This window comes from Carcharhinus amblyrhynchos, chromosome 10 (assembly GCF_965287045.1).
Source record: "Carcharhinus amblyrhynchos chromosome 10, sCarAmb.v2.hapA, whole genome shotgun sequence".
Classification (NCBI taxonomy): domain Eukaryota; kingdom Metazoa; phylum Chordata; class Chondrichthyes; order Carcharhiniformes; family Carcharhinidae; genus Carcharhinus; species Carcharhinus amblyrhynchos.
Window position 1 is genome coordinate 67,597,018 of NC_137333.1, and position 18,127 is coordinate 67,615,144.

Genomic DNA, 18,127 nt, shown 5'->3' on the forward strand with positions numbered 1-18,127 from the left:
CCAGATGGCATTTATCCCAGATTACTGAAGGAGACAAGATGAAATTGCTGGGCCTCTAACAAAAATCTTCGTTTCTTCGTTGGCCAGTTACAATTACAAGGGGGCATAAGTTCAAGATAAGGGGGGAAAGGTTCAGTGAAGATGTGCGGGGAAAGTTTTTCTACACAGAGGGTGGTGGTGGGGGCCTGGAATGTATTGTCAAGTGAGGTGGTTGAGGCAGTTATGTTAGCCACATTTAAGACTTACCTTGATAGGCATATCAACAAACAGAATAGAGGGATGTAACAGCTGATCTAGGTAGGACAAAATGATCGGTACAGGCTTTGAGGGTCAAAGGGTCTTCCTGTGTTGTACTGTCCTTTGTGTCTGAGTTATTTGAAAATGACGTGCCTGTACAACAACAGACCAACAAGCTTCTCCAGCAAAAGTTCCAGTGCATTGACAGATCTGAATTTGTACTTCAATAAAGCCCAATGTGTCCCTAACTTTGTAATTGTGTGCTGCATCATGCGACAACGTTCACCTTGGAAAGGAGGAAAATATTGGGAGCTGTAAGAGGAGGAACAAGAAGAAGGGGCTGAATAAACTTAGGCTGCTGAGAATGAGCAAAGCCCGGCAGTACTCCGTTACAGCTGTGACTATTCAGCATGAACTCGATTGACGTTCTTGGAGTCAGACTAATCACACAATTATACCCACTCGAGGCACTTAAGTTTTTTTTCATTCATGGATTGTGGGCTTTGCTGGTTGAGCTAGCATTCATTGCCCATCCTTGAAGGTATTTAAGAATCAACTACACTGATTTGGGTCTGGAGTCATACGCAGGTTAGACTAGACTAGACAAGACAAGGATGAGAGATTTCTGGTAGATTTAAACCCTGGTCCTCACAGCATTACCCTGGGTCTCTGGATTACCAGCCCGATGACAATACCCCTACACCACTTGTTCCCCAATGTGCATGACTGCGGCTATGCTTTTAACCCATAGCTCATGGACTTCCAAATTCAATTCCTGCTTTGGTGTGGCTGTACCATTGCCCAGCTGGACTGTGTGTGCTTAAGTCCTATTAAGAAGTACTTGCCATGGGCCAAGCTGAGCGCAAGGCCTTGGATTGAAGATTTAGGCAATGTCTGATAAGAGCTTAGGATGCAGTAAAGTGGCCAAAGTTGTTGCCTCTTGGTCATATGATTTGGGATAGGGGTGGTGTAGCGTCTTGCCTAGCCCGCATGTGAACTAAGGACCAGACATCAATGTTGTGGCCAGGATATGGGTCAATGTTTTTTGAGAGGCTGCGACAAATGATGAATGGGCAAAGAATGCTCCTTGGCAGACAAATGCTAATCTTTGATATTGCAGTGAGGAGATTGCCAGGCACATGGAGCTTGATGATCTTGCTGTCATTCTCCACATGTAGAGCATGAACTCAAAGAGACCCATCACTAATAGGTTCCTCGCTAGACCCAGGGTCTACAGATGGTGCTTGATATACCTGCAGATGCCTGAGAACCAGTGTTGCCAAAGATTACACATGTTCAGGGAACTGATTGGTTACATCTACCACCTTCTGCAGGATTTGGCACCACGGGAACTTGGAGCACATCTACTGCCAGTGTTGCTGAAAGTAAACAGGGCACTCAATTTTTATGCCAGTGGCTCCTTCTAGGGTTCCAGAGGTGACCTCTGCGGGATTTGCAAGTCTTTGCAGACAAGTGCATCCAGGAGATCATGGATGCGATCTCCACGAAGGCACACGACTTTGAATATTTCAGCTGCATTCAGGAAAGCCAGGAAGCAAGAGCAATGGGATTTGCCCAGATCTGGTTTTCATTAGGTGCAGAGTACCATCGACTGCACTTATGTGGCACACACAGCTCTGTGGCATCAAGCTGTCCACTATGTAAACTGCAAGGGCTTCCACTCACTGAATGTTAAGCTGTCTGCAACCACACCAAATGCATCCTGCCAAATTCCCACAGAATGTGCATAACTCCCATTATCAGCCAGCCTCAGACCCCTGACATCTCTCAGGATCCAAACAAGCTGCAGAGTTGGCTTCGCAAAGAAAGGAGCTATCTACTGAGGGTGTGGTTGATGACATCTGTGCGGAGGCCACAGAGTGCAGCAAAAACTAGTTACTACGAGGCTCATGCTGCAACATGCACTTTGGTTGGGCAAACCATAAGGATGCTGAAGATGAGATTCTGGTGCCGGGACTGAACCCTGCTACAATCTACAGACAGTCTCACACATCATCATCATCTGCTACCCCCTACACAACCTGGTATTGAAGCGGGCGAAGGAACTGTCTGAGGAGGATAAGGAGGAACGGCACATCTCTTCTAATGCGGAGGATGTCGAAGGGGATGACGTTGAGGAAGTCTCGAGGGTGAGGATGTTAACCATGAGGCCGTGATGATGTCCAGTCAAGGCAGACATGCTTGGAATGTGTTCATTGCCACTGCCGTGAGTCTGGAGCCTGACCTAGGTACGGCAGTTAGTGGATCAGCTGTCTTTTTATGGTTGACTAGCTTTATATTGCATATATATTAATTGAATTTAAATTCCAGCAACTGCCATGGTGGGATTGGAACACGTTCCCAGAGCATTAACCTAGTCCTTTGGATTGCTAGTCCAGTGACATTACCACTTTGTTCTCTCTCTCTCTCTCTACGCGCCGCCACCGCCGCGCGCCGCCACCGCCCCCCCCCCCCCCCCCCCCCCCCCTCCCCGGCTCTTCTTTGGAATAGTGTCATGGGATTTTTACATCCACCTCGAACAGGCAGTTGAGCATCACTTCAACACTTCATCAAAAAGTGCAATGCTCCCTTGGAGTGTCAAGCCTCAGAGTGGGACTTGAATCCAGAACATTATGACTCGGAGGCAAATGTGCTACTAACTAAGCCATAGTTGTCTCTCTTACTGACTCCTTCCACAATTTTACTAATAATTGGGAAGAGGTTGATAGAGCATGGATTAACCTAGTTAGATTAAATGCTTATTCTGTGATTAAGTCATGTGGTTCACATCATCCACATTGTTAGGTGGATGCCAATGTCATAGCTGTACTGAAATAACATGGAACTGGTTAATTCTGGTGTATGGGTCTTCATCCAGGGCATTTCAAGAGCTGTAGCTTTTACTGTATCTGGTGCACTTGCGTGCTTTTTAATATCAGCGGAGTCAACCAATTTGGCTGAACAGTGATATCAATGATGGTGGAGATGCCAGGAGGAGGCTGAATAGGATAATCTATTTGATGCTGTTGTTTGCAGACAGTTGCAAACACTTCAGACTTGCCTTTTGTGTTCATGTGCTTGGTCTAACGTGCTTGAGAATGGAGATTTTATTCAGCCACCAACTCCTGTTAATTACTTTGCTGTCCATCTGCATTCTCAACTGGGTGTATAGGGGTTGCTCTAATGCATTGATTAGGGGATCAGTTAGCTCTGATTATAGCCCGATGATTGGTTATATAGTATTATACAGCCTGATTTGATTGGCATGAAGTCCTATGTGCTAACTTCATTAGAATGATGTCACATTCTAAGGTATGCTGCTCCTGATATACTTTCTAAATTCAATATTGAACTAGAATTGGACTCTTGTCTTCATCATGATCAAGGAGTGAAAGGCATTGGTGTTACAGATTCTGGTGATACATAATTTGCTGCTGCTAATAGCCCTTGGCCTAGCTTTAGGCTGTCATGCCTGCCCCATGTGTTGCTTGATGCTGATGCCACATTACATAATGGGGGATGCCCTCATGATGGGGATTATGTGCTGAATACTTCACCAGTGCTATCTAGATATCAAATTAATCCATTGGTAGGGATAAGAATATTTCTTTGTATTAATTTAGGTGTCATTGGATGCCTGTACAGCCTGGCAGCTCAGTCCTACAATCAATTCAGTCTGCAGTGGTTTTATCAAGCCAAAGTATTGAAGTCCTCCAACCTGAGGCTATTCTATGCCTTTTATTCCCTTACGGCATCTTCTAAATAATGTTCAACATGCAAGTGTGCTAATTCATTGAGGGGAGTGATCAATAGGACTATATCCTGTGGTCTCCTATATATCGGACAGACCAAACACAATCTGGCTGATCGCTTTGCAGAACACCTTCAGTCTGTTCAAAAGCAGGACGCAGACCTGTTCTCCTGCCGACATGTCTGCCCTTGGCCTTTTGCAATGTTATAGCGAACCCCAATGCAAACTGGAGGAATGACACTTTATCTCCTGATAGGGCAGTTTACAGCCTTCTGGACTGAACACGGCTCAACAACTTCAGAGCATGAACTCTCCCTTCCTCTTTCACCGCTTTTCCATTTATTTTATTTCTTCTCATCTTCTTCATCCATTTTTATCACTTTTCATTCTAACTTCTATTTTAGCACTTCTCCAATCTCGCTCTCCAACTTGACTCCCGATCCCTCCCCACCAACCCCCCTTGAAGAGCAAGTGCCAGTCTTCAGTCTTGTAATAATCTGTACCTCTTCTGCCATTCACACAATCACTTAATGGGCACTTCTAGCACCTTTCTTAGCCTTCACCACCATTTACATTCCCTTTATTCAACCACTACCCCCCTCCCCCCCACCCAGCCCCCCACCCCCCTCATCCCTCATAGTATAATTCTTGCCTGATTTTCATTGCTCTCAGCTCTGATGAAGGATCATCCAGGTTTGAAATGTTGGCTCTATTCTCTCTCCAAAGATGCTGTCAGACCTGCTGAGATTTTCCAACATTTTCCGTTTTTATTGTAGAAGGTTCTCTTCATCTTGTTTGACCTAAGGCCCTGAGGATCCAGAAATGGTTTGAAGCCAGAAAGTGGTGGCATGAACAGGCAAACATTCCTTTAGTTTTGTTTTGATTCCTGAGTTGCTTTTTCCGAAATTAAATTTTGGTGTGTTCATTCTGTTGAATTAAAAAGTAGGTCATCTCACAACTCATTAAGAGACAGCCATAAAATGTTGGACTGGATTCATATGTAGGTCCGGTTTGATAGGGATGTTAGATTCTGTTCCCTGATGGACATTAGTGAACTGTTTGAGCTATAGTGACAATCCAGAAGCTTCCATGGTTGTTTTGTCATAAATCATCAGAGTTATTAAATTCAGTTTCACAACTTACCATGGTGGGATTTCACCGCATGGTCTTGCACTGCCACTTCGGTACCTTACCCATGATATCAATTCTGGCCATTATTCTGTGCCTTGTTCAAAGGCTTATGAATATTTGTAAAAAAACCTTTTAATATGATGCCATAAACAGTTTTATGATATCATCAGCAATATATGTTATGACATCATCTTGGAACTGTTTTGCTAAGCAATAAGTGTAACATGATTGCTGTTGTCTTTAGTTTCATGACAACATTCTGTGTGAACAGCAGACTGATTCTCATGTCTACCAATTTGAGGTAAAGTTTTATGCACTCACTAATACTGCTAACATTATTATTTAGTTTTAACTTAGATTACCAATTGTCTTTGAAGTAAAATATTGGTGTAAAATTTTGTCTTAAGATTTCCATCCTTATTCCTGTTCCATCCTGAAGTCTTCAGTTTAATTCCTAAAGCCATGCTGAAATTCACACTTTTTAGGTCTAGTCAACGCATTCTGGGGACAAAATGAGATAGTCCATGAAAATGAATATGGAGATCATAACGTGATTAATCCATAACTGTTCATGCCGTTGCAAGTGATGTGTAAACTTTGTGCTGCCTTCTTATTTACGTGATTGCAGCATTGTAACCTGTGCTAACTGTGCTTTTGAGTGTCTCACAGCAGTGCAGCACTGTCTTCCAACACATTCCAACATTTTACCTTTGACAACGCAGCAGTGCCTCAGTACTGCATTGGAGTGTCAGTCTTCGTTTCATTTTTGCTCAATAGGAGGCAGAGAGTGGGGGTCAATGGGTGCTGTTCGGATTGGCGGTTGGTGACTAGTGGAGTGCCTCAGGGGTCGGTGCTGGGGCCTCAGCTATTTACCATATTTACCATTTATATAGATGATCTGGAGGAGGGAACCGAGTGTATGGTGTCGAAATTTGCTGATGACACCAAGATTGGTGGAACGGCAAATTGCACGGAGGGTGTGGAGAGTCTGCAGAAGGATCTAGATAGGCTGGGCGAATGGGCCAGGAAATGGCAAATGGAATTTAATGTTGGCAAGTGCGAGGTGGTCCACTTTGGTAGGAATAATGGTAGGAAGGATCATTACTTACGTGGAGAAAAACTGCAGCAGGCGACGGTGCAGAGGGACCTCGGGGTCCTTGTGCATGAGTCGCAAAAACCCAGCTTGCAGGTGCAGCAGGTGGTCAGGAAGGCGAATGGGATGCTGGCCTTCGTAGCGAGGGGGATTGAATATAAAAGTAGGGAGGTCTTGCTGCGGCTATATAGGGCATTGGTGAGGCCGCAGCTGGAGTGTGCAGTTTTGGGCGCCGTTCTTACGCAAGGATGTTTTGGCCTTGGAGGGAGTGCAGAGGAGGTTTACTAGGCTGATGCCGGAGTTGAGGGGGTTGAGCTATGAGGAGAGGCTGAATAAACTAGGCTTGTACTCGTTAGAGTTTAGAAGAATGAGGGGAGATCTCATTGAGACGTATAAGATGATGAATGGGATGGATAGGATAGAGGTGGAGAGACTCTTCCCGCTCAGAAAGGATAGTAGGACTAGGGGGCACAGCCTCAAGATAAAGGGGGGGCGGTTTAGAACGAAGTTGAGGAGGAACTTCTTCACTCAAAGGGTGGTGAATCTCTGGGATTCTCTGCCCGTTGAAGTGGTGGAGGCTACCTCGCTAAATATTTTTAAGACGCGGGTTGATGGGTTTTTGGTAAGAGAGGGGATTAAGGGTTATGGGGAGAGGGCGGGAATGTGGAACTGAGCCACGACAGATCAGCCATGATCTTATTGAATGGCGGGGCAGGCTCGAAGGGCCAGATGGCCTACTCCTGCTCCTATTTCTTATGTTCTTATGTAAGTCTGGGAGAGGGACTTGAACTCGGAACCTTATGACTCAGACAAGGATGCTACCAACTGTGCTACAATTGACAGAGAAAGAAAAGAACAAAACAATTTACACAACAAAGATGATGCATTTCCACAAAATAGCATTTATTTCTCTCACAAACAATAGTTTGTTTTTCTAGTATTGCTTTAAAAGAACAAGAGCAAAGCTAGCAACTGTCCATAGAACATAAGAAATAGGAGCAGGAGTAGGCCATCTAGCCCTTCGAGCCTGCCCCGCCATTCAATAAGATCATGGCTGATCTGTCGTGGCTCAGTTCCACATTCTCGCCTCTCCCCATAACCCTTAATCCCCTCGCTTATCAAAAACCCATCAACCCGCGTCTTAAAAATATTTAGTGAGGTAGCCTCCACCACTTCAACAGGCAGAGAATTCCAGAGATTCACCACCCTTTGAGTGAAGAAGTTCCTCCTCAACTCCGTTCTAAACCGCCCCCCCTTTATCTTGAGGCTGTGCCCCCTAGTCCTACTATCCTTTCTGAGCGGGAAGAGTCTCTCCGCCTCTATCCTATCCATCCCATTCATCATCTTATACGTCTCAATGAGATCTCCCCTCATTCTTCTAAACTCTAACGAGTACAAGCCTAGTTTATTCAGCCTCTGCTCATAGCTCAACCCCCTCAACTCCGGCATCAGCCTAGTAAACCTCCTCTGCACTCCGTCCAAGGCCAAAATATCCTTGCGTAAGTACGGCGCCCAAAACTGCACACAGTACTCCAGCTGCGGTCTCACCAATGCTCTATACAGCCACAGCAAGACCTCCCTACTTTTATATTCATAGATCAGTCACTCCCTGATATGGAATTTGATTTGATTTATTACTGTCACACATGTTAACATACAGTGAAAAGTATTGTTTCTTGTGCACTATACAGACAAAGCATACCATTCATAGAGATGGAAACAAAAGAGTGCAGAATGTAGTGTTACAGTCATAACTAGGGTCTAGAGAAAAATCAACTTAATGTGTGGTAGGTCCATTCAAAAGTCTGAAGGCAGTGGGGAAGAAGCTGTTCTTGAGTCGGTTGGTACATGACCTCAAACTTTTGTATCTTTTTCCTGATGGAAGAAGGTGGAAGACAGAAAGACTGGGATGCGTGGGGACCTTAATTACACTGGCTGTTTTGCCAAAGTGTAGACAGATTCAATGGATGGGAGGCTGATTTGTGTGATGGATTGGGCTGCATTCACGACCTTTTGTAGTTTCTTGCGGTCTTGGGAAGAGCAGGAACCATACCAAGCTGTGATATAACCAGAAAGAATGGTTTCTATGGTGCAGCTGTAAAAGTTGGTGGGAGTCATGGCTGACATGCCAAATTTCCTTAGTTTTCTGAGAAAGTAGAGGTGTTGGTTGGCTTTCTTAACTATATGTCAGCATGGGAGGACCAGGGCAGGTTGTTGGTGATCTGGACACCTAAAAACTTGAAGCTCTTGATCCTTTCTACTTCATCCCCATTGATGTAGACAGGGGCGTGTTCTCTTTTATGCTTCCTGAAATCGATGACAATCTCTTTCGTTTTGTTGATATTGAAGGAGAGATTATTGTCACCACACCAATTCACCAGATTCTCTATCTCATTCCTGTATTCTGTCTCGTCATTGTTTGAGATCCGACCCACCATGGTGATGTCATTAGCAAACTTGAAAATCGAATTGGAAGGGAATTTGGCCACACAGTCATGAGTGTATAAGAAGTATAGTAGGAGACTGAGAACACAGCCTTATGGATGATCATGGAAGAGGCGTTGTTGCCTATCCTTACTTATTGTGGTCTGTGAGTTAGAAAGTTCAGGATGCAGTCACAGAGGGAGGAGCCAAGGCCCAAGCCATGGAGTTTGGAGATGAGATTCATGGAAATAATAGTGTTGAAGGCTGAGCTGTAGTCAATAAAAAGTCTGACATGGGTCTCTTTGTTATCTAGGTGTTCCAGAGTTGAGTGCAGGGCTAGGGAGATGGTGTCTGCTCTGGATCTGTTGCAGTGCAGCAAACTGTAGCAGATCCAGATCGTCCAGGCGGCTGGAATTGATTCGTGCCATGACTAACCTTTCAAAGCACTCTATAATGATGAACGTCAGAGCCAGTGGACGATAGTCATTGAGACACACTGCTTGGTTTTTCTTAGGTACTGGGATAATAGTTACCTTCTTAAAGCAGATAGGGACCGCAGATTGTTATAAAAAGGTTGAACATGTCTGCGAGTACCCCTGCCAGCTGACCCACCCAGTATCTGAGTGCTCATCCGGGTACATCATCTGGGCCAGTCACCTTCCATAGGTTGACCTTTGAAAAAGCTGCTCTGACATCTGCAGTGGTGACCCCATTTACAGGTTCTTCCAGGGTGGAGGGTATGCTCTCACTGATCTCTTGCTCAAAATGAGCATAGAATGCATTGAGCTCATCAGGGTTGGGTGCGTTGGAACCGGCGATTTTTCATGCCTTATCTTTTGGCCTGTTACGTCTTGCAGACCTAGCCATAGTCAGCAGGGGTCTGTGTGGCTAGCTGGGACTCTAGCTTAGTCCAGTAATGTCTTTTGGCATCTTTGATGGATCTCCTTAGATTGTATCTGGCTTTCAGACCTGAACTTCAGCAAGCAGTGGATACCCCGGTTCATCCATGGTTTCCTGTTGGAGAACATGCGGATTTGCATCTTTGGCACACAGTCATCTACGCACTTGCTAATGAAGTCAGTTACTGTAGTGGCATACTCATTCAGGCTGGTTGCAGAGTTTTTAAAACTGACCAATCCACTGATTCCAAGCAGTCCCGTAGGAGATTATTTGATTCCTCAGACCAACATTGCATGACTTTTTGATGAATTCTCCCGCTTCAGTTTTTGTCTGTAAGCTGGGTGCAGAAGTACAGCCTGGTGATCTGATTTGCCAAAGTGTGGGCCAAAAAGTAGACATTAGGGTAGGTGACCAAATGCAAACTGAAAATCTTTAAATGAGGCAATTGTAGAACCAAAGAGGTTTGATTATCCAGAGCTAATGGATTGGAGGCCTGACAGCATGATTGCCAATGATGGGGCAAAATAAATGGGCTGTGCACAACAGGGTGCAGTTGGAGGGACAAAGTTTTGAAAGGAGATAGTTATAGCGATGAGGGAGGATGAAATTGATGAAGGATTTGAATGTAAGGAAAATAATCTTAAAATTGAGGCATTGAAGGATAATGATGGACAGCAGGGGTGATAGATGAATGGGACTTGGTGTAGGTTAAGATACATGCAGCAGAATTTTGGATGAGCTCAAGTTTACAAAAACTGGAAAATAGAAGACTTACAAGTAGAGCAATTTTATGAACCAATATTTTTAATTGAAAGGAATCTCATGTCAAAATTTGTTCTTGATATCTTTTTAAAGCAAAGTATTTCCAAATGACTGGAGTCCAGCAGCAGTTCTCCAATCTTTCAGTATATTGCAGGAACTGTGTATATTGCAGACCCCATAAGAAGGGCTTAAACTCCCTTGTCCCATGACCTCCCAACCCCAACCATATCAAGACTAGTAGCTGACAGTCTGTCAGTGGATTTTAATACTTGTTGGTGTACCATGCGATTTTCCATCACTTCCCATCCAGATTAGACACTGGGTGAGTGAGAAATTAATTCACCAACAATGGTTTCCTGTCAGCAGAATTCTGATATTTAAAATTTGCAGACATTTTGCTAATTTCTCAACTCCATCCAGTTCAGCCATGTGTGTGCGTTTTGTTCTTGTGATATGCCAGTGACAATATTACTTTTATTTCCAATTATTTCTTTTTCTATGATTGTTGTCAGTGTTCTTCACAATGTTATTCAGAGTTCAACACTTCTGAATTAGCTAATGATGTACAGCATAGCTGATAAATCTCACTGTGATATAAAGTGTTTTCATCAAAAGTGTTCTAAGCATCACTTTAATTAGCTTGGAAAGGGACAGATTTTGCTGATAGTATGCATTTATATTAATTTCTTGCAGAATATTCAGACTGGTTCGCTGCATCTCCAATGTTCACACACTAGTAGAATAATTTAACCCTTATGGAAAACCACCTGAAAATGCCTTCAAAAATGGGGAAATGTCACTGTTCTCCTAATGCCTTCTCAACGTCAAACCAAGTAAAATGCCACAATGCTAAACGATGCTGCAGGTCCACCTCGAAGCAAGCCTCAAAATTAAGCACCAGAAAATTATCTTCTTTTCCAAATTTTCCTGCACTTCACATCAACCCTAGCTGTAAAATACCTTTTCAAACGTGGAAATCACACGGACAGACTGAACTCAAGAACCACTTTCAGCATTTGATTACATCTGTTTACCCAAACACCGAAAGGCAAATTGAGAAAGAACATTCTGAAATGACAAAGTTTCAAAGCACAGAAGATGTTTCTTATCACAGTTCACAGAATGTTGTAGAGAAAGTGAGATGTGATCTTCAATCTAATTTCTGGAGTTCAGATACTCTACCTGATGCAGAATGTATATGTGAGGAAATAGCTATACCAACAAGTAGCTGCTCATCCATGTATAGCATTGATTCTTCAACAGAGACCTCCCTACATTCACACCCTGGTGGAAACCAGTTACCTGCTAATGTTTATGAGGAGGTGTGCTACCAGATGAAACAACTGCAACACTTGACCCAGCATGTTGAAAAACTTGGAGAAATGGTAAGGAGTAATTAAAAGTAACAATACTGCTCAGTAACATACATCAAACAAATAAAACTTTGTAAAAATCTTCCAGTAATATTGATCCAGTAAATAATTTGATTCCAGCAGAAAGTTTCAGCACCCCAATTTAATGAGGGCATAAGTCAAGCAATGTTTCTGTAACAAAACTCAATGTGGCAAACCATTAACTAAAGGGTTTATGAATAAGAAGAACTATATACACAGAGGATTCAACAATACAAATCTACTCCTAACAATGCCCTGACTCCAACTGGAGCATTCCAGCTCAGGAACTGCTCACCCTCACTCCCAATTGGCCCAGCTTTGCACGCTATATTGGCTTTGGTCTGGTCACATGGCCCTTGAAGGATCACCCCTTAAAGGGGCCACACTACCACAATTTATATTTCAACCACACTCAACCTGGATTCTGTTCAACAATGAGCTAATTATCAGCTCCACAACAGGCATGTCAAGAAGAAAACAACCAGGATTGTTCTTTTCTATTTTCACAGTAAACGCTCACCACCATTAAAATTAGCAAAAACCTTTCACAGTTGCATAGGGTTGTTAGGAACAATTTCAGCCTCTTGAAAACTGATAACAATGGTATTGTCAATTAAGATAAATAAATATTGAATAATTACTTTGTATCAGTATTTACAGGAGAGGAAAAGACTAGCCCCCAAAAAACAATGGGTCAGGGACAGGAATTCAACGAGATTAACATCAACAAGATAACTGTAATGGAGAAATGCAACTAATTACCAACACCGGGCGCTTCTCATCCCAGCGTTTAAAAGGGATAGGTGGGATTGTTGCAGGTCCCTAATATTTTCAAAGTTCTCTGAATTCAGGAAACCTGCCTTTAAATTGGAAAATTATGCATGTTACTGCTATTTAAGAAAGGTGAGAGAGGGAAGCCAGGTGATCAAGAAGGCAAATGGGATGCTGGCCTTTATAGCGAGGGGGATAGAATATAAAAGCAGGGAGGTCTTTCTGCAACTGTACAGGGCACTGGTGAGGCCGCAACTGGAGTACTATGTGCAGTTTTGGGCCCCGTATTTGCAAAAGGATATATTGGCCTTGGAGGGAGTACAGAGAAGGTTCACCAGGCTGATACCGGAGATGAGGGGGTTAGCTTATGAAGAGAGATTGAATAGACTGGGTCTGTACTCGTTAGAGTTTAGAAGGCTGAGGGGGATCTTATAGAGACTTACAAGATAATGAAGGGGCTAGATAGGGTAGAGGTAGAGAGATTCTTCCCACTTAGAAAGGATAGCAGAACTAAGGGCACAGCATTAAAATAAGTGGGGAGGGGGGCGCAGTTTAGAACAGAGTCGAGGAGGAACTTCTTCACTCAAAGTGTGGTGAATCTCTGGAATATTCTGCCCATTGAAGTGGTGGAGGCTACCCCGTTGAATATATTTAAGTCACGGTTAGATAGATTTCTGATAGACAAGGGAATTAAGGGTTATGGGGAGAAAGCAGGAAAGTGGAACTGATTCACTCCAGATTAGCCATGATCTTATTGAATGGCGGGGCAGGCTCAAGGGGCTAGATGGCCAACTCCTGCTCCTATTTCTTATGTTCTTATGTAATTACAGACCAATTAACTTATCAATCATTTTGGCCAACGAAATAAACTAAATCAAATTAACGAGGAGACAAATGAAAATGGGCAGCTCCCAAAAGGAAGGGAACCGTCTGAAACAAAAGACGAATTGGAAAGGAAACTTAAAACATCAAATCAAAATGTGATCTAAGGGGTCAATAATGCACCCAGTCCTGCGGTGTCCAGCAGGCACGGAAGGTGACCAATTAACCTAACCTTTATCAGGAAATTGCTAGGATCTGTAATTAAGGAACAGGTAGCGGAGCACCCTAATATTTGGTTCAGCTGATCAGAGAAAGCATGGGCTTATAAAAAGTAGATCATGCCTAATGAATCAGATTGAATTTTTTCATGGTGTATCTAAAATCATGGACAGGGAATGTCCTGGGTGTTATTTATATGGAATTCCAGAAAGTATTTGATGCAGTCCTTCTAGCTGAAATTGAAGCTCATGGAATTGAAGGCAAATTATCAACCTGATTAAGATATTGGCGTAACTGCAGGAGACAGAGAGTAGAAGATGGTAGAAGTCATACTTTAATCATACAAAGCCCTCCGGTGAGACGACACCTGGAATACTCAAGCAGTTATGGATAATACACCTTAAGAAGAATATATTGGCCTGGGAGAGAGTGCAGCCTAGATTTATTTGAGATACCAGGACTCCAAAGGTTAAGCTGCAAGAAAAGAATAAACAAATCAGGGGTGTATTACCTGGAATTTAGAAGTTGATTTGATTGAAGTTTTCAAGATATTGAGGGAAACAGATAAGATATACTATAAGAAATGATTTCATCTGATTGGTGAGTCTGTGGGTATGGGGTATATTTGAAGAATTAGAGCCAAACCTTTCAGGAATGAAATTAGAAAACAGTTCTTCATGTGGAGGATGGTAGAGCCGTTGTTAATTTTACAACTGAGATTGATACATTTTTGTTAGCCTAATATGGGGCAAAGACAAGTACATGGAATTAGGTCACAGACCAGTCATGATCACATTGAGTGACTTGAGTGGCTAAATGGACTATTTCTATTCCTGTGTTCCTTTGTTCAAGTACTTCACCCTCAGTGCTGCCAAAATTTTTACCACACTTTTGTTATCTTCAGATTTGATGTTTTACTGTCTTGCTTCTCTATGCCACCCTATGAACATAAGAACATAAGAACATAAGAAATAGGAGCAGGAGTAGGCCATCTAGCCCTTCGAGCCTGCCCCGCCATTCAATAAGATCATGGCTGATCTGTTGTGGCTCAGTTCCACTTTCCCGCCCTCTCCCCATAACCCTTAATCCCCTCTCTTATCAAGAACCCATCAACCCGCTTCTTAAAAATATTTAGCGAGGCAGCCTCCACCACTTCAACGGGCAGAGAATTCCAGAGATTCACCACCCTTTGAGTGAAGAAGTTCCTCCTCAACTCCGTTCTAAACCGTCTCCCCTTTATCTTGAGGCTGTGCCCCCTAGTCCTACTGTCTTTTTTGAGCGGGAAGAGTCTCTCCACCTCTATCCTATCCATCCCATTCATCATCTTATACGTCTCAATGAGATCTCCCCTCATTCTTCTAAACTCTAACGAGTACAAGCCTAGTTTATTCAGCCTCTCCTCATAGCTCAATCCCCTCAACTCCGGTATCAGCCTAGTAAACCTCCTCTGCACTCCCTCCAGGGCCAAAATATCCTTGCGCAGGTGCGGCGCCCAAAACTGCACACAGTACTCCAGCTGCGGCCTCACCAATGAAGAATGCAATTCATCTAGAACTCAGCTGTCTCCATTCTAACCTGTATTAATTTCTACATAAGTATCACTCCTATCTTCATTGACATTGCTGTACGAAGGTTACTCATAACTCATTCATTGTTAGTGTTTAATTTGCATAAGAAATAGAAGCTGCATTGGGGAAAGTAGCACAAGCATGAACTTCACATTGTTATGACATAGCAGCTGGTAAGTGGCAGGCTGCCTAAATCCCAATGGGAAACCTTGAACAAGTTGCCACAACGGTTTGCAATTTGTATTACTATGAGCAGGTATCTGAAATCAACATAAGTCAATTTCAGGCCACCAATTAAAATTTTAAATGTTAGATTTAAACATTTATTAAGACAAAGAAGAAAGAAAGTAACACTTCAAACACAAGGTCACCTTTACACAGTTAGCAGTACTTGTACAAATATTTCCAAAAAGACTTTGGCTCAAGTAAACCCAGAGCTAAACCCCCTTTTGATTGTAATAATCTTCATAGATGTTTTAATTTATAAAAATTCAAGCAACATTACCAAACACTACCTTGCGCTCTAGGGGAAGTATTATACATGCTTCTCCTGGGAGGCAGTAGATGTTCACAAATCTGTTTCCAGTGCACACTACCTTTTTCAAGATCTCATAGCTGCTGTCTAACTGTCCTTAATGTGATCTTCCCTTTGACCTTCCACTCCATTGATTCTACAATCCTTTGGAAGTTCCTTTTCCCAGACTTGACCAATCTTTCATGTTACTTTCTGGTTTTACATTAGGTAGATAAGGGAAATGATTTAAAGTTAATTGTGGTATTTCAAAAGGAACATATATAACTGGGAGATCATAAATGGTTGAGACTAGGGGATTTTCACAGTAACTTCATTGCAGTGTTAATGTAAGCATATTTGTGACACTAATAAATAAACTTATAATTAAACCAAGAGAATATATTCACTAGTCAAGATCATAGCTGGTAAGAAATATATCCCCAGGTATCTGCTGCCTGTGTTTCTAGATTGTTGTGGTTCTGGGTTTGGAAGGTGCTGTCTTAAGATCCATGCTGAGTTCCTGCAGTGCATCTCGTAGATGGTACATATTGCTGCCACTGTTTGTTGGTGGAGTGAGTAAATGTTTGTTGAATGGGTATCAATCAAGGGGGCTGCTTTGTCCTGAGTGGTATCAAGATGCTCGAGCATTGTTGGAGTTGCACTCAGCCAAGCAACTGGAGAGTATTCCATCATACTTGTGTCTTGTAGATGGTAGATAGACTTTGGAGAATCAGGAGGTGAGTTATCTGCCCCAGGATTCCTGGCCTCTGACCTGTTGCTGTAGCAACAGTATTTTCATGGCTAATCCAGTTCAGTTTCTAGTCAATGGTAATACCCGAGATGTTGCAGGAGGCAGTCAATAGACTAGAGCGAAGGATGCAGGAATCCATCTGTGTTTTATCTCATGTAATGGCTGCAACATACAAATTACTTGAGATCTCCATGGGAAGGGTGGTGGCTGCTATGGGGACCTTGGTCTAGCAGGTTCTGCTGGATTTGGACTCAAGCCTGCACTAGATCACTAAAGACATTGGTGCGATCTATCAGTGACTAGGCAAGAAAGGGATTTAGCACCTAGACCTCCCTCCCTTCTCAAGAAATCAGGTAGGGGCCCTGGGGAATCCACAATGAGGATGACCAGCAGCTGGACACCCTGGGGCTATCCACTCAGATGACTCTGTGAATGTTCAGCTGGTTCCAATATTCTCTACTTGTGGCTCAATCATCTTCACGTGCAAAGGGCATTGATGCTGCACCTGCCTTGCAGCTTGAGATTCAAAGCAAGCTGGGGTCTTTTAGGCCTCAATCCTCCAGGAAACACCCGTCAAAGTAACAAAGACAACTGGGCATTGCAGTGAACAGGCTGCCTCCACTTCTGCTGTGAATTTCAGGGAACTACCAGGACACAGCGGTAGGCTGGAGCTCCACCTGAGTACTTCAAGCGTCAGAAATGCATCTTCAAGATGCTAACTGTCTGCTCAGTGTGAAAGTAAAGTTTATTTATTAGTCACAAGTAAGGCTTACATTAATATTGCAATGAAGTTACGGCGAAATTCCCCTAGTCACCACACTTCGGTGCCTGTACGGGTCAATGCACCTAACCAGCATGTCTTTCAGACTGTAGGAGGAAACCGGAGCACCCAGAGGAAACCCACACAAACACAGGGAAAACATGTAAACTCCACACAGACAGTGAGCCAAGCCAGGAATCGAATCTGGGTCCCTGGCGCTGTGAAGCAGCAGTGCTAACCACTGTGCCACCCGCATGATGGATCTTTTAGAACTGTGCACCACATTGTATCTTTCCTCCGAGACATTTTGAGGATGTTGCACAGGTATCATGAGTTATCGCTTCAGTAGATAGCTCTTATCACTAAGTAGCCAGTCCTGTCTACACACAACTCTTCCAATATCTGAGGCACCTGTCATAAACACATATGATGGGCTCCTGATGGATATGCACCAGTTGAATGTTTAATGAATGGAATCCTTTACTGTTAATGGCTGCTGCTTTGGAGTTCTCAAAGTCACATGTGTGCATTTAATTGCACCCTGCAATCTAGCGATGCCTTAGATGGTGGTGAAACCCAGGAATCTAGCAACCTGGATAGTTTAATCCTGTGTGAACATTACATAATGATGAGTCTTACTGTAAAGGACGTCAGTTACATTCTTCATTCATTTATGCTGTCAAGGACTGAGAGATGCTGCATCGGTCCCCTGTGAATACCTGGAACTTGCTGGCAAAATAACTGAGGGTAGTAGTGACCATAGGGGCACTGGCAGGGGATGTCCTCTTGGTCCATGTGGATATGTGAATTAAGGGTGAACGGCTGCACGCCACTTACATCCGGTCATGATTTAGATCAATTTAATTTCCTGCTGGTTTGGCAAATCATTGGGAGGGGAACGTGATTCCCGTGAGTTATGTTTTTAATCAGTATTCATGACCTGCTAATGCACACAAATGACATTCCTAATATGGATCAGCGGGAAGGCTGCCCTGCCATCATCCCGCCATGTAAGTGGCAATGAGTCAAT

General features: G+C 43.3%; 1 protein-coding gene across 7 annotated transcripts in view; it reads left to right on the top strand.

Annotated features, from left to right (window-relative positions):
- kbtbd3 (kelch repeat and BTB (POZ) domain containing 3) overlaps positions 1-18,127 on the top strand; it is a 151,062-nt gene that overhangs the window by 21,679 nt on the left and 111,256 nt on the right. The window lies entirely within an intron of this gene.